The 22231-nt window shown below is 36.9% G+C and overlaps 1 protein-coding gene and 1 non-coding gene across 4 annotated transcripts in view; one reads left to right on the top strand and one right to left on the bottom strand.

Moving 5' to 3' along the window:
* Nucleotides 1–22231, bottom strand: part of WDPCP (WD repeat containing planar cell polarity effector) — a 444357-nt gene that overhangs the window by 344023 nt on the left and 78103 nt on the right. The gene's annotated exons all lie outside the window — the stretch shown is intronic.
* Nucleotides 6499–6574, top strand: TRNAV-AAC (transfer RNA valine (anticodon AAC)). Its single transcript has one exon. It is a non-coding gene; the product is annotated as a tRNA-Val (tRNA).

Raw genomic sequence — 22231 nt, forward strand, 5'->3', positions numbered from 1 at the left:
TTACTGTGTGCACTTACACAAACTTCAATGGTACAGCCTACTACACACCAAAGCTGCTGCTCCTACTCTACACACTGTACATACAGTTACTGTATTGAACACTGCAGGTAATTGTAACAATGATATTTGTGTGTCTAAATATATCTAAACATAGAAAAGGTACAGTAAAAATATGATATAAAAAGATTAAAGAAAATGGTACTTCTGCATGGAGCACTTTCTATGAATGGAGCTTGCAGGACTGGAAGTTACCTTGGGTGAGTCAGTGAGTGAGTGATGAGTGAATAATGAGTAGAGTACATTACTGTACACTACTGTAGACTTTATAAACACTATACACCTAGCTAGGCTACACTAAATTTAATAAACAGTATTTTCCTTTCTCCGATAATAAATTAACCTTAGCTTGCTTAACTTTACTTTGTAAACTTCTAATCTTAAAAAATATGTTTGGCTCTGGCCAGTTGGCTCAGTGGTAGAGCATTGGCCTGGCGTGTGGAAGTCCCAGGTTCGATTCCCGGCCAGGGCACACAGGAGAAGCACCTGTTTCTCCACTCTTCCCCTTCTCTTTTCTCTCTTTCTCTTCCCCTCCTGCAGCCAAGGCTCCATTGGAGCAAAGTTGGCCCCGGGTGCTGAGGACGCTCCATGGCCTCCGCCTCAGGCGCTAGAATGTCTCCATCCGCAACAGAGCAACACCTCAGGCGCTAGAATGTCTCCATCCGCAACAGAGCAACATGGGCAGAACATCGCCCCCTGGTGGGCATGCCAAGTGGATTCTGGTCGGGTGCATGCGGGAGTCTGCCTCCCTGCTTCTAACTTTGGAAAAATACAAAATATAAATATATATATATGATATAATTTATATTCTTTTGTAATAACAGATTAAAACACAATTTAGAGCTGTACAAAAATTTCTTCCTTTATATACTTATTTCATAAACTTTATAAAATTTACGTTCTAAACTTTTTAAAATTAAAAACTAGAACATACACATTTGCCAAAGCCTACTGAGGGTCAGGATAATCAACATCACTATCTTCCACCTCCACATCCTACCCAATGGAAGGTCTTTGGAGCAATAACACATAGGGAGCTGTCATCTTCTATGACAACAGCGCCTTCTTCTGGAAGACCTCCAGAAGGACCCGCCCAAGGCTGTTCTTGAGGAGTTGTCACTCTTTTTAGAAATATGTCCATGGTGGTTTGGTTTGTTTCTTTTTTATCAGATGTTTGCTTTTAAGCATATAATGCACCATCAACATTCCTCTCTTTTCTTGGGAGGTTCTTTTTCTTCTGCAGTTTCCTTTCCTCTTGCCTTTTCTTAGGCTATGCATTCCTGTTCCAGTTTCAACAACTCCCTATCAGTCATTTCCTTAGGAATCACCTCTAGGAGCTCTTCAATGTCATTCTCAACCACATTCAAGTTAAAGTGTTTGCCATTTCAACCATTGCCTGTTGATTTCTGCAACATCCTCACCTTTGGCAAATCCTCAGAAGTCCCAGACAAACCTCTTAAGTGTTTCTTACAGATGCCATTCATACAGTCCTTGGTGACATCACCCCAAGGCCAAGCAATGTTGTTCATGATGCAGTCACAGATGTTATAATCCAGAATTGCATCAGTGCTTTCTCAATGTCTTCCTCAGTTGCGCAACAGTCTGAGCATGAGTCTTTCTTAGGTAGTAGGCCTTAAAAGCTGCTCTAACTCCTTGATCTACTGGTTGAATCAAAGAAGTGGCGTTTGAAGGGAGAAACACCACTTTGGTATTGGGATAAAGAATACCAATAAAAGGAGGATGTCTGGGAGCATCTTAACAATTAGCAAAATATTGAAAGATATGTTATTCTTCAAATAGCAGGTCTCTATTTTGCTGGCATAGCAATTCAGGAAGGCATTTTGGAAGAGGAGCTGGGTCATCCATGACTTCTTATATTGCTCCTGTAGTACCTCAGCAGTAGGTGCATTATTGATGTGCTTGAAGGCCCTGAGGCTCTCACTGTGCCAGATCACAAAGGGTTTTGATTTATAGCCTGTGACACTGCCCCCAAGCAAGACTGTTACCTTGACTTGAAAACCTTGAAACCTGACCTCCATATGGATAAAGTCCTTTTAGGCATCAGTTTTCAGAATAGAGAGGTATCATCCACATTGAATATTTGCTCTAGCAAGTAATTTTCCTCCACAATCAGCTCATCTGGAATTTCCAAAAATTCTTCAGCTGCCTTTACATCAGCACTCACACAGAGACTCACCACTCACTTTCACATTATGCAATGAATAACGATTCTCAAATCATTTAAACCACCCACAGCTAGCACTAAACTCAACTTTGTAGTCAGGTCCAGCCTTTTCATTCACATCACAAACAATTCTTTTTTCCTTTGGCCATGACTGTCATGGTTCTGAGAGGGATATGATTCTGTATCTGGTCCTTAGTCCATGTAATTAGAAGTTTCTCCCTGTCTGATATAAGCCCTTCTCAAATTTTTGTTACTCTCATTGCCTTCAATGAAGCAGATCCTTAACATCTTCTATTACTTTGTTCTTGTTCTTCAAGATCACAGCTGTGGTGGAACGAAATATGCCTGACTAGTGAGCAACAACCATCACTGATTTTCCATCTCTGGGTTCCTTGATCACTTTTAATTTCATTTCCAGGTCCATCACTAGATGTAGTCTCTTACTGGCAATATTGGCAGTGGATTCAGTAGGCTTAGAAGCCACAATGAATGAAACAACACAGATTAAATGAAGCACCAGTCAGGGCACACAAGAGAAGTGACCACCTGCTTCTTTACCCCTCCATCTCCCCATTCTCTCCCTCTCCCCGCAGCCAGTGGCTTGGTTGGTCTGAGCGTCGGTCTGAGCATAAGCCTCAGGTGCTGAGGATAGCTCAGTTGATCCAAGCATCAGCCCCAGGTGGGTTGCCGGGTGGATCCTGAGGGAATCTGTCTATCTCCCCTCCTCTCACTTTAAAAAAAAGGTAAACAGGAGAGGCTTTATGAGGCTACTGCCAGCATAACATGGCATACTGCTTTGTTGTTGTTGTTTTATTTAGAGAGAGGCAGGGAGAGAGAGCAAGCGAGACAAGAACATTGAGCTGTTCTTATATGTGTCCTGACCAGGGATCGACATGACATACTGTTTCACAGCAAACTTTTTTGAAAGTAGAAAGAGTACATTCTAAAATAATAAAAAGTATAATATCGCCCTGGCCGGTTGGCTCAGCGGTAGAGCGTCGGCCTAGCGTGCGGAGGACCCGGGTTCGATTCCTGGCCAGGGCACACAGGAGAAGCGCCCATTTGCTTCTCCACCCCTCCGCTGCGCTTTCCTCTCTGTCTCTCTCTTCCCCTCCCACAGCCAAGGCTCCATTGGAGCAAAGATGGCCCGGGCGCTGGGGATGGCTCTGTGGCCTCTGCCTCAGGCGCTAGAGTGGCTCTGGTCGCAACATGGTGACGCCCAGGATGGGCAGAGCATCGCCCCCTGGTGGGCAGAGCATCGCCCCTGGTGGGCGTGCCGGGTGGATCCCGGTCGGGCGCATGCAGGAGTCTGTCTGACTGTCTCTCCCTGTTTCCAGCTTCAGAAAAAAGAAAAAAAAAAAAGTATAATATCATAAACACATAAACCAGTAAGTTTGTTATCATTATCAAGTATTATGTACTGTACATAACTTTATGTATTGCACTTTTATACAACTGGCAGCACAAGTTTGCTTACACCAACATCATCACAAATATGTAGTTAATTGTACCAAAACATCATGACAACTATGATGTGACTAAACGATATAAGTTTCATCTCCATTATAATCTCATGGGACCATCACCATACATTCAGTTTGTGATTGACTGAAACATTGTTATGCAGTATATGGCTATAGAGGAACCATTATGAGAACAACCTGAAGACTAGCAGAACAGATTCTCTGTGACTGAGGATATACATAAAAAGCCACATAAAGATGGGTAAGAAGTTAATAGAAAAAATGTAGTAGAATCACCTGTATCTACAATAATAGGTTAAGGAATACACACACAAATACACACAATAATAGGTTAAGTAATACACACACAATGCTATAAAATATGTCAAAAACATAAAATATTGGAGGGTGGAGGTCTTAGAGTTGATGGTTTTAAGTAACTATCAAGTTACAACAGAATGTTGTATACATAGGATATTACATATGAATCACATGATAACCACAAACCACAAACCTGTAACAGATACACACAAAAAAGAATGGAACCCAAGCATAACAGTAATAAAAGTTATTAAGTCACAAATGAAGAAATCAAGAAAGGAACAGAGAAGAATTACGAAAACAATTAATAAAATGGTAATAAGTACGTACTTCTCCATGCATACCTTACATATCAATGGACTAAATGCTCCTATCAAAAGACATATAGTGGGTGAATGGATAACTAACAAGACACATACAAATGCTGCTTAAAGACACACAGTGACTGAAAATGAAGGGATAGAAAAAGATATTTCATGCAGATAGAAATGAAGAGTAATGGCCATAAGGATGTTCACTGAACTCAGAGACAATAATCGGTTTTGCTGCCAATTCAGGCTGTAGCCATGTATCTATAAATACAGTGTGTCCATAAAGTCATGGTGCACTTTTGACCGGTCACAGGAGAGCAACAAAAGACGATAGAAATGTGAAATCTGTACCAAATAAAAGGAAAACCCTCCCAGTTTCTGTAAGATGATGTGGCAGCATGTGCGCATGTGCAGATGATGACGTAACACCGTGTATACAGCAGATCAGCCCATGGCCATGCCAGTCCAGATGTGGACGGTACAGAGGAAAGTTCAGTGTGTTCTGTGGCTCGCAAATTCAAATCTGTGACCAAAGTGCAACATGAATATCGGCGTGTTTATAACGAAGCGCCACCACATAGAAATAACATTACTTGGTGGGATAAGCAGTTGAAGGAAACCGGCAGTTTGGTGGAGAAGCCCCGTTCTGGTAGCCATCAGTCAGTGACGAGTCTGAAGAGGCTATACGGGATACCTACCTAAGGAGCCCTAAAAAAACCTGTGTGTGAGCCCACATCAAACTGCACTGAATAGGTATGAACTGGGAGAGTTTTCCTTTTATTTGGTGCAGATTTCACATTTCTGTCATCTTTTGTTGCTTTCCTGTGACCAGTCAAAAGTGCACCATGACTTTACAGACACACTGTAGTACAGTTCAAGATTTGTCACAGATGGTGCCAGCCAATGAGAAGGTATCCAGGTATTTAAAGTAGAGTTTGCTTTTTTTTTTCAATAGTTAGGAAATATATGTCTATTATTTGCTAATAAAGAAAATCAGATGATAAACACATTTTAACTAAAAAATATTTTTTATTTGCAGCTCAATACATTTGAGTGCATGGTGAATTTGGTATAAACAATAGTTACTATGCATTCTCTTTCCATGAACATTCCAATTTACACTTATGTAAAGTACCTAATTTTTTCTTGTAATTTTACTTATTTGTTTTAGAGAGAAGAGAAAAAGAGAGAGAGAGAGAGAGAGAGAGAGAGAGAGAGAAAGAAAAGCAGGAAGCATCAACTGCCATCTGTGCCTTGACCAGGCAAGCCCAGGGTTTCGAACTAGTGACCTCAGCATTCCAGATTGATGCTTTATCCAATGCACCACCACAAGTCAGGCTGTAAAGTACCTAATTCATGAAACTGATTTTTTGACATGATTTAGTTCCAATATATAATAATATAGTGTTTAATATAAAATATTATTAAATATACACATTAAATCATTTTATTTGCCTAAAGCTCTTCAAAATGCTTCTCACTGCATATGTCTTCAAGTCCTTATAATATACGGGTATACATATCCCCGCGTAAACTGACCCCTACCTCTTCTACATAATCTCCCTTCACTTCTCCACAGAAAGACAACTTAGGGTAAAATTATAAAGAGTCTTAAATAAAATGCAACAAGTCTGAACTTTATCCCATATGTCAACAGTTTTCAAACTTTTTCTTCCTGGCAGAGAACACTTTTTCCTTCAATAAAACATTGCACATAATTCCAAAATATAAACTTTGCAAAAGTAGACAAGTTCTAGTTGAAGCACTATCCAGGGGCTTATTCCAAACACTATACAAACAGTTCCCTAAGGCAAATGGTTATGTGGCAGGGAGCGGGGGCATTCTTTAGTTCTTAGTTTTTTGATATATTGTATTGCCTGATTGACCTGCTGTGGCTCAACCTCTCCCTCACCCTTTGTCTTTCAACTTTAACTTAGAATATTTCTTTGATTTTATGTCTCAGATTACTATTCAGGAGGTAATTAAGATCTGTTACCTTGCTTTGCTTTTCTAGTGTGTGTATGTATAGTTTTTTTTTATTCTAACAATCATATTTTGAATTTCAAAGATCTCTTTCTATCATTGCTTCATTTGGATAGGGGTCTGTTGTTCCATTATCTTCTGTCATCTCTCAAAAATTATTGATTAAAATATATGCCAGGCCCTGGCCGGTTGGCTCAGTGGTAGAGCGTCGGCCTAACGTGCGGAGTACCCGGGTTCGATTCCCGGCCAGGGCACATAGGAGAAGCGTCCATTTGCTTCTCCACCCCTCCACTGCGCCTTCCTCTCTGTCTCTCTCTTCCCCTCCCGCAGCAAAGGCTCCATTGGAGCAAAGATGGCCCAGGCGCTGGGGATGGCTCTGTGGCCTCTGCCCCAGGCGCTAGAGTGGCTCTGGTCGCAACATGGCGACGCCCAGGATGGGCAGAGCATCGCCCCCTGGTGGGCAGAGCATCGCCCCATGGTGGGCGTGCGGGTGAATCCCGGTCGGGCGCATGCGGGAGTCTGTCTGTCTCTCCCTGTTTCCAGTTTCAGAAAAATGCAAAAATAAATAAATAAATAAAATATATGCCAGATGCTCTTTTGTTCTGAGTAAAATATTTCATCCAAATCAGTTGTCTGTCCATCTTGGCTCTTCTTTTTCCTGCTATTAATTTTCTTAAGTGCCTGATGATCCTTAGTGATTCACTCATTTTTTTAAATTAACTAAATTTTGCTGGCTCAGGTTTTCTCTATAGCTACAGAGCTTTGTTTCCCCCATCCAGTCTCTTTCGTGTATATACAAGAAGGCTGACTGCTGGTATGTAAGCGGCCACAACCACATTAAGATGTACATGCTAGCCCACAGAGGTAAGTTGAGGAGGTTCCAACCGGCAAAGACAAAAATTCTAATGTACTTCCCTCCTGGGCAGGACGGCTAATAAAGAAAATCAGATTTCATTCTCCTTTCCATCCATATCTGTAACATTGATAAAGCCTCCCAAGTCACTTCATTTTCTCCTCTTTCCTCATGGCCCTATAGCCACATTGGAATCTGTTCCCAGATGGGTAGTTTACCTTATGCAACACTTTGAATTTTCAGAAATGGGCAAATGTCACTGCTGTCTGCTGTTGCTAATGTGTGTGTCTGTGAGAGAATATGCACGTGTGTGTGCATGATTTGAGGAAAGAGGAAGAACTGGGCAGGAAGAAATACTAACCCTCCTATTAAGGCACAGACCTTTAAATAATTACCCCACTACCCCAAACTAGAAAGTTTTGAGGCTCTCCTTTCATGCACAGTTGTTTTCTGTGCCATTTTGGGTTGTTATTTTCTAGACTTCTGTTTCCTCTCAGGAATTCTTCAATTTTTTTTTTTTTTTTTTGCGAGAGACAGACAGGAAGGGAGAGATGAGAAGCATCAACTTGTAGTTGCCACACTTTAATTGTACCTTGACTGCTTCTCATATGTACATTGACTGGGGGACTCCAGCTGAGCCAATGACCCCTTACTCAAGCCAGTGACTTTGGGCTCAAGCCAGTAACCTTGGGCTTCAAGTCAGTGACCCTTTAGACCAGGGGTCCCCAAACTTTTTACACAGGGGGCCAGTTCACTGTCCCTCAGACCGTTGGAGGGCTGGACTATAAAAAAAACTATGAACAAATCCCTATGTACACTGCACATACCTTATTTTAAAGTAAAAAACAAAACGGGAACAAATACAATATTTAAAATAAAGAACAAATAAATTTAAATCAACAAACTGACCAGTATTTCAATGGGAACTATGCTCCTCTCACTGACCACCAATGAAAGAGGTGCCCCTTCCAGAAGTGCAGGGGGGGGCAGATAAATGGCCTCAGGGGGCCACATGCGGCCCGCGGGCCGTAATTTGGGGTCCCCTGCTTTAGACTCAAGCCAGTGACTATGGAATCATGTAAATAATCCCACACTCAAGCCAGATGAGCCTGCACTCAAGCTGGTGACCTCAGGGTTTTGAACCTGGAACTTTAGAGTCCTAGGTTGAGTCTCTATCCACTGCACCATCACCAGTAAAACACTCACAATTTCTAATGGCATCATTTCTTTTTGTCTAATAGTGTTGAGATTTATCTTTTAATTCTTCCCTCATTTTAAAGAATTTGAAAAAGAAAGGGAAGTAGCAGTGTCTATTCTAAAAGTGATTTAGAAAGAAAAAAGGACCTAGAATATCTGTAAGTTAAGAGGAAAGACAAAGTAGAGTATTAAAAGTTAAAGATAAAATAAAATTCAAACCGCTTGCCATGACCTACCCCTCCAAGTTCATTATTTTAGTACTTTCCTCTTAGGTCACTACATTCCAGAAACATCGGCTTTCTTTTCCTCAAAAAAAAAAAAATCAAGCTTATTCCTACTGTTCAGAACCTTTGTGCTATTTTTTTTTTTTTAGATTTTATTTATTCATTATAGAGAGGGGAGAGAGAGAGAGGGAGAGAGAGAGAGGGAGAGAGAGAGAGAGAGAGAGAGAGAAGGGGGGAGGAGCAGGAAGCATCAACTCCCATATGTGCCTTGACCAGGCAAGCCCAGGGTTTTGAACCGGCAACCTCAGCGTTTCCAGGTTGACGCTTTATCCACTGTGCCACCACAGGTCAGGCCCTTTGTGCTATTTTTAAATGTGGAAATCTGATGCTTCTCATGATCCAGATCTCTGTGCAAATGTGATTTCCCTCTAAAGGTCTTCTCCAACTAGTATTAATACTACACAAAGCTGCTCTGTAATATTCCCTCACTGTATCATAAGTATTCATTAAATACTTAATAAATAAAGATTTGGGAAGAAAAGACAGACAAAGACTCAGAAAAGTCAAGAAAGAACAGCATCACCATCAAAGTTGGAATGTTAGCCATAAAAAGAAATGATTTATTTATGAGATAGGTGGGAATGAAAGAAAGATAAAGATTAAGATATGTTTTGGCCTAACCTGTGGTGGCGCAGTGGATAAAGCGTTGACCTGGAACACTGAGGTCGCTGGTTCGAAACCCTGGGCTTGCCTGGTCAAGGCACATTGGGAGTTGATGCTTCCTGCTCCTACCCCCTTCTCTCTCTCTCTCTCTCTCTTTCTCTCCTCTCTGAAAACTGAATAAAGTCTTTTTTTAAAAAGTAAAAACAAAAAAAGATATGTTTTAAGGTGTTGGAAGACAATTCTATGTAGGTCTTTCATGTTTCTACAAGAGAGGCACTGAATGCCCTTTGTCATGTTTTCAACGATAGCAAACAGCCTTAGGAAATAAAAATAATGGCTATTATGAAGCAAAAGGCAGGCATGCTTACTTCCCATTAAAAGATTTGGGTTCCCTAAGCTCAGAATTCCCCTCCTGCAATGCAACTCACTGAATGTTCAGGTGTCATCTGTCCATCCTCATATCACACTAAGGGAACTGCGGTTCAGGGAAGCAGTACAAAAATGCTGATACTTCAACTACTCTATTGTTGTGAATAATAAACTGTCCTCATCTCTGACCCAGGCCTCTCATGTGTTCTACCAGCATCCACTAAGCTGTGTCAGGCTAACATTTTAGTTTGCTAGTAGGGTAAAAATCTCAGACTCTTCATGCTTCTTGATGGGAAGTAAGGAGAAAAAAATGAGACATTAAAGCTTGACATTTTTTTCTAATGAAGAATGAAGAAAGGTCTTCTATTGAGTGAGGCAGGAAGAATAGTGCTTGACATGGGTGGTTCTGGATATAGTCGCTATGAAAAAGAGACAAGAAAGTAAACTAGAAATTAACACCTCCTCTTTGCCTTGTCCCTTTCACAAGCGGACAAACACTGTTAATTTTCTTTCTTTCTTTTTTTTTGCCTGATTTATATTAATGTTCTTCCCTCCATCGCTATAGTTTGATTTGGTCCTGGCCCTTCCCTTTCCTGGGCAAGACTATCTAAAGAGCCTCTATTTGCCCCAACCCAACCTATTGATAAATAAATCTTTTTATTATTATTATTATTATTATTAAGTGAGAGGCAGAGAGGCAGAGACAGGCATGTCCTCTGACCAGGATCCACCCAGCAAGCCCCCTACCCGGCGATGCTCTGCCCATCCAGGCCGCTGCTCTGTTGCTTGGCAGCCAAGCACCTGAGACAAGGCCATGGAGCCATCCTCAGTGACTGGGGCCAACTTGCTCAAACCAAGCCATGGCTGTGGGAGAGGAAGAATGAGAGTCAGAGAGACAGAGATAGAAGGAGGAGAGGTGGAGAAGCAGATGGTCACTTCTCCTGTGTGCCCTGACCAGGAATCAAACCCGAGAATTCCACATGCCAGGCCAACACTTTACCACTGAGCCAATAAATCTTTTCAAAGAACAAATCTCAACATACCATTCTTCCATTTACAAGACAGTGAAATTAAACTAATAGCATTATCATTTGAATTTTAAAAAATTGTGAAATATACCATACAAACATATAAAACATGTACTATTTAATGAATAATAAAATGAATGTCCTGTGCCCACCATCCAGCTTAAGAAATAGATCACTACCAGTATCTTAAAATCTTACATCCCCTCCCTAATTGCATTCCTTTTATTCCTTCCTCCAGAAGTGATGAGCATCTTAAATTTTGGGTTATTTCTCCATTTCCCTTTTTCAAAATAGATTATTACTTATATATTCATCCCTAAAGAATATATTGCTGGTAAGTGAATAAATAAGATGTGGTATATCCATATAATGAAATATTATTCAGCCCTAAAAGTAATGAAATAATTCCTCTATTTAAAATTCTCCTATGGTTTCCTATTGCCAAGAGCACAGAGATTTAGTATAACAATCAAGGTCTTCATAATCATTGATCATTACTTTTCTAGTCCTACCTCTAATACAAACCCTAGAACTGTCACCAGCTGGCATACAATTTGTTACTTCTACAGCCTTACACTTTTCTATCTTTTCTATGCTGTCCTCTCTACCTGAAATATATTTAACATCATTCAGTGGCTTCTTTGAGCTTTTCAGATGCCATGTCCTCCAGGAAGCATTCCTATTCCCCAGACAAAATCTTTTCTTCATCTGAAATCACAAATTACTTTATCTGTATTTCCCATATAGTATGCATTTTCTACTATAACTACGTCTCTACTCTAACTGCCTGATAACCTTTCTAATCACTTTCACCCTCTGGTTTCAGTGACACTGCACTCTCCCCATTTTCTGCCTACTTTTCTCCAGCTGCTTCTTCTTACTTAGTATTTTCTTCTTCCTTAGTATGGTTTGTTTTTCCTCTATTCATCCCTTAAATATTGGATCTCTCAGCAGGATCCTTCTCTCTTCTCTTTATATCCTCTCTCAAGTCATCATATGTACTCCAAGTACTACCTATTATTTCCTCCACAAACTTCTACATCTTGTCAATCACCAATTCTGTTAATTCTTAAATATTTCATAAATTCACCTAGTTCTCTTCATCTCCGTTGCTATCAAATTCATTTATAACTCCAACACATCTCAACTAATGACTCAGAAAGTGTTCACTTTGTACCCCTGCCTCTAATCTGATTCCTTCCAATCTATCCACCAACACATCTTTCCAAACAGCAACAATAACCATATCACTTCTCTGAAAAGCCTTAATGACTTCCCACTACACCAGGGGTCCCCAAACTTTTTACACAGGGGGCCAGTTCACTGTCCCTCAGACCATTGGAGGGCCAGACTATAAAAAAAACTATGAACAAATCCCTATGCACACTGCACAGATCTTATTTTAAAGTAAAAAAAACAAAACGGGAACAAATACAATATTTAAAATAAAGAACAAGTAAATTTAAATTAACCAACTGACCAGTATTTCAATAGGAACTATGCTCCTCTCACTGACCACCAATGAAAGAGGTGCTCCTTTCAGGAAGTGCGGCGGGGGCCGGATAAATGGCCTCAGGGGGCCACATGTGGCCTGCAGGCTGTAGTTTGGGGACCCCTGCACTACACCATGGATGAAAATACAATGATATGGAAGCCTATGCATGAAATGATGAATATCTGTTCACAGCTCCAGCTTCATCTCTGAACACTAAATTATTGGAGTCATGCGATATTCTCTAGCTCCTCTTTGCCTTTGTACATATTTCATGGTAGATGAACTTAACTATCTCTGCTTCCCTCTCCCTTCCAACCTTTACCTAACGGCCCTTACACATACTAAGCTTCAGGCAGGTTATCCAAAATTTTCTCCAAGAAGTTTTCTCCAACACTAGGCCTTGCTAAGATTTGGTTACCTAGCCAAACCTAATTCCACCACCAGTACTTTCAGAATACCATTTACTTTCCCAGTCATAGCACTCATCAACTTACATACTTAGATTTTAATTGCCTATTTACTTGTCTGTCTCCCCCACAAGACTGTAAGCAACTTGAGCCATGACAGGTAAGATACTTACTCTTATGGAACACACTAGATGTTTCATAAATATTTGTGATCTAATGAATGATATTTATCTCTGCTAAACAAGAACATAAATCCCCCAATGGCAAAATCTGACTGATAAATTAGCAGCTCAAAATGCTAGGAAAGAAACCTCAAGATTCCTACAGTCTAGGTTTCTGCCTTTAAGTAAGTAAAATATAATCAATGCCTCAATTATATATATCCAAGTATTCATAAATTGTTAGCAATATGATTTAAAATAACACGTGAAATTACAAAATTAGATGTATAGAATCCTATATAAGGTGTTAAAATAAAAACTGACTCACTACATATGAAATGTTCATTAATATGCTAGTACAGAAAAATAAAAAAACATTGAGAAGAATTAGAATGCTGTAACCTACTTAACTTTAAAGTTTTTATCATTCAAATATATTTTAAACCATTACTTCAAAATAAAAAATTTTCTCTCAACTAACTGCTCTGGGTATTCAAAGGGAAAGAAATTCATACAAGCAAGGTTTTCCAGATATGGAAATGATTTCCATACTCCAATGATTTTATCATATATGATATAAGTCTGCTTTAAATATACTACATCACCCTGTACATTTTCCTTATAGTGTAATATCAACCATCAAAATCACTAGTGTCAACACCTCCTTTAAAAACATTCATTGATATATCATTCAAGGAAAGTATTTTTAAAACATATATTATTTTGACATGTATTTTCAAACTGACAAGAACTCAGCAATTATAAGGGCTTACATTTTTTAAAGGAATAAAGCTAGATGAAACTAGCCTGATAGAATTTCACTGTCAGAGTCAGAATCCTATCACTTCTAATGAAGTGATAATATTTAAGAAAAGTAAATTATTTATTCATGGAAATCATTTTTATTTTGTTCTGAAAAATCACAAGGTGAAATGCAAAATAACTCTATGGTTAGTGCAGATATTTCAAAACAATTCGGTGGTAGTCACTGGAACATGGGCTGGTGTTTATTTCTCAGGAATTTCTTCATTTTCCCCTTTTCAATTCTTGAACCCAAGTCTGCTAGAACTCTAATCAACGTTAGAGAATATTTTGTCAATATTTGTTGCTAAAATATATAAAGAAAATGTATTTTAGCAACAATAGCATTTGATAAAAAGTGACATTTTCCTCAAATATGCAATTAATTTTTTTAAAATTGCATTTTCTCCAAGACATTTAATCCATAATTTACACATACATAAAAATGTATTATCTCATTGCAATTTGGCTAATTTTTTAATACCTAAAGTCTTCCTTTTCATTTGAAGTTAAAATTGTACATATATTATAAGACAAAAGCAGATTGAACTCTTTCACATTGCCAAAGCCTCCTTAACATGTAGTTCAAGCAAAATGAATGTCTTGAATAAGGTATGCTCCACAAATGATATTTAAAAACAATTCTGGTAAAACTGATTAATTTGAATATTATCAAAATTTTAATATTTCTTTCTAATAGCTGAACTATTATCTATAGACAATCAGAATTTGAACCAATAATTCTAATAAGTATGGTCATTTATTTATAAATAATAGTTCACAAATCATTTCTTGAGTGATTCAGAACATGTTTTCCCTAAATAACCTAACAATTTCATTATTTTTATTGGCATTCTAAATAGAAGCAAGTTACTCTATAAAAAGGTCATGTCCTAGGAGCTCTATACTATTATTTTGAAAAGCACATTTTAAAAATTATATAGAAACTGTTTTGGCCCTGGCCAATTGGCTCAGTGGTAGAGTGTCAACCCGGTGTGTGGATGTCCCAGGTTCGATTCCCAGTCAGGACACACAGGAGAAATGCCCATCTGCTTCTCTACCCTTCCCCCTCAGTACTCTCTCTCTCCCCCTCTTCTCCTCTCATCCTGCAGCTATGACTCAATAGGAGCAGACTGACCCTAGGCATTAAATATGGTTACATAGCCTCCGTCACAGGCGCTAAAATGGCTCTAGTTGCAACTAAGCAAGGGTCCCAGTCGGCAAAGCATCACCCCCTAGTTGGTTTGCTGGGTGGATCCCAGTCCGGGTGCATGTGGAAGCCTGTCTCTGCCTCCCATCCTCTCACTAAATAGAAAAAAACAAATGAGAAAACACTGTTTTCTGTATCACTATTCAAAGGTGGCTTAAAGATGATCTAAACAATTCTATTAAAGATAGAAATAAATTTTCTATGTTAATGTTAATAAACAATATTTAATTTATGAATTACTTTCATAAACAATAGGCATAAATATTTATTTGGCCTGTTAACATTTTTATAAAATATTAAAATGTTTTTCTTTTTCTTTTTTTAATTTTATTTATTCATTTTAGAAAGGAGAGAGAGAGGAGAGAGATAGAGAGAGAAGGGGGGAGGAGCAGGAAGCATCAACTCCCATATGTGCCTTGACCAGGCAAGCCCAGGGTTTTGAACCGGCGACCTCAGCATTTCCAGGTCGACACTTTATCCACTGCGCCACCACAGGTCAGGCTAAAATGTTTTTCTTTTATAACAAGGTTAAACTTCTATAAAGTCCAAGTATTTATAGCTAGTGCAACCAAATCAATCTAAGGAATTAAAAGGCATGGAATTCATAAAATCTATTACATAAAATGTTCACTTTCGGAGCAGTTTTGTATGTAGAGAGAGTAGCTTGTTGGTATAGCTCTCTCTTATGGTTGGTTCAGGAATGGACTTGGTGCTTGTTAAGAGGCACCCTTAACCATTCAGAAATAAATGCTAACAGTGGACCAAAAAACGTGTGCAAGTGTGTTTTATATTACATATGATAGTAATGTCTCTATATGCGATTATTCATGTTAAATATAAAATGCAAAAAGCAAGCTAGAACTACATCTATTACATATTTTCCTAATTAAAACAAATTCTATATTTCAGTTTTTAATCAGTCTCATTTTGATTTAATAAGCATTTTAACTCAAATACGTTATCATGTTTTCAAAACTGCACACAAAGTTTTTACTGTCAGGATTTATAATTCAATTGATGTATAATAAAGTAACCTATAATCATACATGGCTTTTATTTCACATTATTCTTAATCATATAATGTTAAAAACTTCAGGTTGTTTTCATAAATTTTGTACTATGATATTTTTTCTTGATTTTTTTCCCTAAAATCACTTAACATAATGAAAACCAGAGGGACAGATATTAAAGTATATAGCAAATGTTTCACTGTTGCTTCAGTTGGCATTAAAGCAGCAAATGTTGGGTTTCTGCCCTTTTTTTTCCCCTACTCACTGATTAACAAATATATTACTAAATGTTTAAAAGTAAGGGTAGAAGAGTTGTGTAAAAGCCAGACTAGTTAGTAACTTCTAACTAATGAAAGCATGGAACAACTGGCCTTTTTTTTTTGACATCACTTTTAAATCTCTTTGGGTTAAATTTTTAGTCAGTATGTGAGAATCAGCCATAGTAATCCCTTTATCCTAATGAGTATCCTATGTGTAACTTCCCACACATCAAAAATAAGGCTTTCAATTTTATCTTTCAAATATCTAAATAAATATGTTCATATATAGTACAAAACACAAATTCTTTATAAAAACTCAAACTTATATAATGTACACATATACATATATCAGTAATATGTATACACACACCAACCCACACACACGCAGAAGTGTGTCTATCTCCACACTCTAGCGTCTTCTAGCAGCTAAGAAGTTGAGTAACAGTCATTAAAAGGATTATTCAAAATAAATGCCTGCATAGCAATATCTTGGTAAAGGTCTGAATGAGCTATATGTTTAACAGAGCGTGTCAAATATGAGAATTCCCATTCTTAAGACTATATATATCACCTAAATGAAACTGTCAGAAGCCTGAATATCACATTCAAATACTACAGGCCTGGGAAGGAAGTAGTTTTTTATTTCCTGATAGGAATTTGCTGCATCTGAAAGTCTGACATATTTGCAAGAAAAAGTATAGCTCTGAACTAAATTAAGTATTCACAGAACAAACAGTGCAGCTGCAAGAGCAATTCAAATTTCCTATCACCGATGTTTCAATCTTCTTTTAAAAGAATGATTTTCTGGGATCAGAGATTATTCCCATTTTCAATGCTATGTAACCCCCTGGCTAATGTAACTATTATAGGTGCCATTAAATAGTGACACTTGTGGAAGAGGATATATCTGCAAGAGCAGCAAGTCATTTTATAAAGGCTGCCAACTACTATAAAAATAGTGATTTTTTCAAGTCCATACATTGTTTATATAACGTTTATCTAAAACTAGCTTGCATGACTCAAATACTAAAATGTATATTTTTTTCTATAAAATACTAATTACATGTTACATTCCAAAACTTTCCAAAGGGACTGAAAAGAAACTAAAAATGAAAATATATATCATCAAATAATTCATCAGCAATGGCCCAAATGTTTAGACTCAGTAATCCCAAATTGTCTCAGATGCGTGTAAGTCTGCGAGTCTGAGCACACGGGTACCTGTTTCACAAACAGAAGGAAAATGACTCTTCCCTCCAAACCTCCTCTGTAATTACTGATAAGAAACTACTGGTATCATACATTATAAAGAAGTTTGAATATATTCTGAAATAAATGAGCAATATATAATTATTCATAAGCAATAAAACAATATTACCTCCAAGTAGAAATATCAAAGATGCAAAAGAAAAATACTAAACGTGACAGTCTTGAAGTAATATAACATTAGAAAGAATTTTATAAACCAAATTCAAATTTCTAAAAATGTATTTTTGTATAGTTGTTTGTACAAGAAAAATAAGTTTTAAAATAAGGTCCTATGTTGTTTTACTACATTAGTAAAATGTAAAATCAGTTGCTTAATTCTGTTTTATAGAGGATGTACAATTCAGTTAGAAAAATAACAGAAATACACATATAGTTTATGTAATCCTGTCAATTATGACAGCCAACTTAAGTACTTAAATTGATTCTGACTTTTCTGTGATTATCAGTGAATATTTTCAAATGGCAAGATAGCTTCATTTTGTGCTTTCAAAATACCGAAAGACATTTAAATACAAATGTAACTGAAACAACATCATTCACTAACTGCTGAAGACATGACTTTCTTGTAATTTCCAAAAAATACTGTTTCTCAAATTGGAAAAGAACTTAGAAGGGAAAGAAAAAATTTAAAAAAAAAAACTTTCAAAATTAAGAATTAAGGCTTTAAATAATTATCTGCATAGAAATGTTTTTCTTTAATATACAAGTAAACCAACAATTATTTTTTCATTTTAGAAACTAAATCTTCAATTTAATAATGACCTGAATTTACACAAAAATGCAAGGGTTGGGGATTTTTTTGTTTGTTTTTTAATAGATAAAAGACAAAGCATGCCAAGAGGAAAGCTACTTTTCAAGTTTTAACTGATCAACAATCACTTGATAAGATGAAATATATATTATTGCTAAAACCCTGAGATTTTAGAATGATTTGACAAAGTAGAGGATAAGCCTGTTTAACTGTAGTCACAAAGCAAGTCAATATTTAAATAGTTATAGAAAACCAAACTGAATCATTTTTTGTTTTTTGTGGGTTTTTAAAATCATTTTGTAGCTAGTTGAGCTTAAAATGCAATTATAAACAATATACAAACTTGAGACATTTGTCTAAATCAAAAGGCCACCATTTAAATCCTGGGCCAGTTAATAAAAGAGAAAGATTTACCCATTAATTTTAATATTTTTAAAATTCTTATTTACAAAGAATTTCCTCAACCAGAATTTTAATTTCATCCTCTTGCCTTCCAAAAAACCAAAAAAGCCCTCCACATACTTCATTTTATGGTCCTTGCACAATTGCACCACCTAGTGTTTACCAGGCAATAAGAAATCTTACAAATTTAATAAAGCTTTCTCAGTACGTATTTTAAACAAAACAAAATCTATCATTATCATGACACCACCATACTACATCCACCATTCAAACTTTACCTCGTTATCTTTGTTCCATTTATAAAAGTATAATGGTTTGAGATGCAATGAAATTTTAAATTCTAATTGTGACTTACTTAAATATTATATATGTATCCTTAGTTGGCTCTCAACTCTGAAAATACCTATTTCAAATATGCTCACGCTGATTACATATCATTTCAGAAAGAATCACACTTTGTTATGTAGAATGTGATTCAATGCCAAAATTAAGAGAAAAATGAGAATGGTGGTGTGGCCTCTTTAATGACGCACCTTCGTTGCAAAGGCAGTGACATACATTTTCTTCTCTCTACTTTCTTGGCTTTCTGACGGCAACAAGGCAGGCTCTTGCTATTGTTCTACACCCACAATCACATTTTAAAGTCTTTTTAGTTGTGTATAAGGAAGACATACTACTACAGTTTCCTCAATAAATAGCTATTAGATTTTATAAAATTAATGTACCTATTAATGTGTTGAGCAATAACTTCTTTACAAGTTCATCCATGATTAAATTAAATCCTATTAACCCGACACATTTAATAGTGTACATAACTAGAAGTCACCATTACTGGTTTACATGGTAATCAAGCATAAGTGATAAATAGTTCACATGAATATAATTAACATTGCCTTTATCGTTAAGACCCAGCTTTCCGAAGGTAAATGGAGAGAACAGAAAGGTACTCTAAGGCCCTTCCAAAGACAGTATATACATTATCTATCCTTGAGAAAGCCAGTCCTACTCCTTTTCTAACAGCAGGGAGTCATGGTCATAAATTATAGAATTCCCTGGCTGATAAGTATACCAGTTCTCCAACTTGCCAACCTACAGTATTGGAAGCCAAGAGAGAACCAAGTACACTTTGGCTTAGAATAGTAATTAATGTTAAACTGTATTAAAATGTGTGTGTGTGTGTGTGTGTGTGTGTGTGTGTGTGTGTGTGTGTGAAAGAGAGAGAGAGAGAGAGAGAGAGAGAGAGAGAGAGAGAGAAACATGAAAACGGAAGGTTTCAATCCAAACTGAAAACTAGTCCAGGATCTGCAATTAAACAGCAGAGATATGTATGCAATCAAATCATCTTTGGACAGTGTCTATTTCTGTTCTACAGCACTAGGTCCCCATCACCGTGCAGTTTCTTATCTCCAACCTGTGATAACCTACCCTTTCTCTTGTCTTTGGACATTTTGTTTTTTACCTTCCCGCTTGTTGACAGGTATCATTTCTATCGTTTACTTGTCTAAAGCTGAACACAGAAACAATCCAAGTGATACCCTTAGAGCAACAATATCAAGTACTGTCCAGATCTACCTAAAACCATTCAAGTGTTTATGGAACACTTATATTCCCTAGAAGCTCAAAGAACACAGAATACAACACCTCCTGGGCAAACAATGGACAATGGTCAGCAAAGGTTTGCTCCTTTAGCACCAATAATTGCTTGTGACTTATTCACTAGATTATTATTACTTGTTATGAGAACTGGGCTCTATAGCAATATGAGGAGCTCAAATGAGAAGTTCTATAAAATGTAACTATAATTTCGAAATTTTTCCTGACTTAAATAACACTTACTAAAAACTTTCCCTTTGCTATACTGGTTCAAAGATCCAATGATCCTAGAGGCAAACTCTAATAATAAAGTCTCCTAAGGATCCTAACCCTAACCTAGAACTCCCATGGCACCAACTATAATGATATGGGATTCTATTCAGTGAAACAGAAGGAAGACAAAGTATACCTGTACAAAGTTTAGCCTGTAATTGGCAAAGAAAAGGGGGGAGCCAGTAACAATTGTTCTTGTTTTGCCTGTAGAATAAAATGAAAGTAAAGAATGCTTAAAAAAAAGATGTAATAATGCTAGTGGTAATAGATAGCTCAAAGCTTAGAAGATGAACTCAGAGTAATGTAATGTAGCTTGTGGCTTTTCATTTCAAAAAAAAAAGAGGCCTTCAAAAGTTATGAAATCGAAGAAACAACTACCTCTACCATAAAGCTTGAGCTGTTAAGTGCTACATTCTCAACATAAAAACAAAACAGAAGTACTGTAAACCCACCCACTCTCTCTTACCCCTAGAAGACTCTAAAGAAAGTTGCCCTGGCACTGAAGGAGGCCAAAGGATACTACTGTTCCTAAGAAATTGTAGCCCCAAATCAGCCATTACACAGAATTACAGTCTAAGTTCTCTTGACCTGGGTGTCTATAGCACTTCAGATTTTGAATTTAGCCCAAAGTGATGACAGATTGCTGAGGGACTTCAAAAGCAGAAGCAAACAATTCCTCTTGGAGGAATAAATAAAGGCATGCCCTATTTTATTGTGCTACAGAGATATTTTGTTTTTCACAAATTGAAGGTAATACCCTACACCAGCAAAAAAGATTATAACTAACTGAAGGCTCAGATGATGGTTAGTATTTTTTAACAATAAATATTTTTTAAAATAAGATATATACTTTTTTTAGACATAATGCTATTGCATACTCAACAGACTGTCACATAGTATAAATATAACTTTTATATGCACAGGAAACAAAAATATTTGTGTCATTTGCTTTATTGCTGTGGTCCTGAACCAAACCTGGACTATCTCGGAGGTATGCCTGTACATACTTCATTCCAAACCCTTAAGATTTCCCTATATTAATTTTACAAATACAAAAATGACACAATAATACAAGGTATCCTGAGCAAGAACCAGTAAAAGTAATAAAAAGCAGAAACAAGCTCAAAGAGTTAATATGTTGAAATTATGAGACAGGAACTATAAAATAACTATGCATATTATATTTAAAAAATAAAACTAAGGTTAAAAATAATGCAGAGAACAATGAACTATTAAAAAACAAATAACAGATTTTAGAGAGAATAAAACTCCTAGAAATGAAAAACATTACTGAAATAAGAAAACTCAATGGAAAAATTAACAACAGATTTAAAAGAGCTAGAAAATTAGTTTGAAAGTTAGTTTAAAACACCAGTTTAAGAAACTTAGAGTATAAGTAAGAAGTTCTATGGTATGTCTGATTCTTGCACAAAGGGAGAGATTGGGGCAGAGGCAAAATAGCAAGAAATACTAAGAAATTTCCAACACTGATAAAAAACAATAATCTACATATTCAAAAAGCTCAACAAATTCAAAGCAGTATTTAAAGAGAAAAAAAATCACATCACAATGAAACTGCTTGCATAAGCACAAAGACAAGATCTTAAAAGCAGTTCTATTGGCTTCAAAGAAACAACTAGAGCTAGCTGAGGGCTGACTTCAGCAGCCACAAGAAAAACCATGTGCTGAAAGAAAATAACTGTGAATCTAGAAATTTATACTCAGTAATATTTTCCAAGTATTAAGGCAAAATAAGGTCATTTTCAGACAGAAAAGCAAAAGCTAAAAAAGTCAGGTATCAATAAACTTTGAGTAAACACAATTCTATAAATACACTTGAGGCAGAAAGAAATACCAGATGGGGATCTGAGATTAGGAGACGTTTGGTCCTGTCCAAAACACTGACACTTAGAAAATGTCCCTGAGTTCAAACAGCTCACAATGT

This window comes from Saccopteryx bilineata, chromosome 3, assembly GCF_036850765.1.
Source record: "Saccopteryx bilineata isolate mSacBil1 chromosome 3, mSacBil1_pri_phased_curated, whole genome shotgun sequence".
Lineage (NCBI taxonomy): Eukaryota > Metazoa > Chordata > Mammalia > Chiroptera > Emballonuridae > Saccopteryx > Saccopteryx bilineata.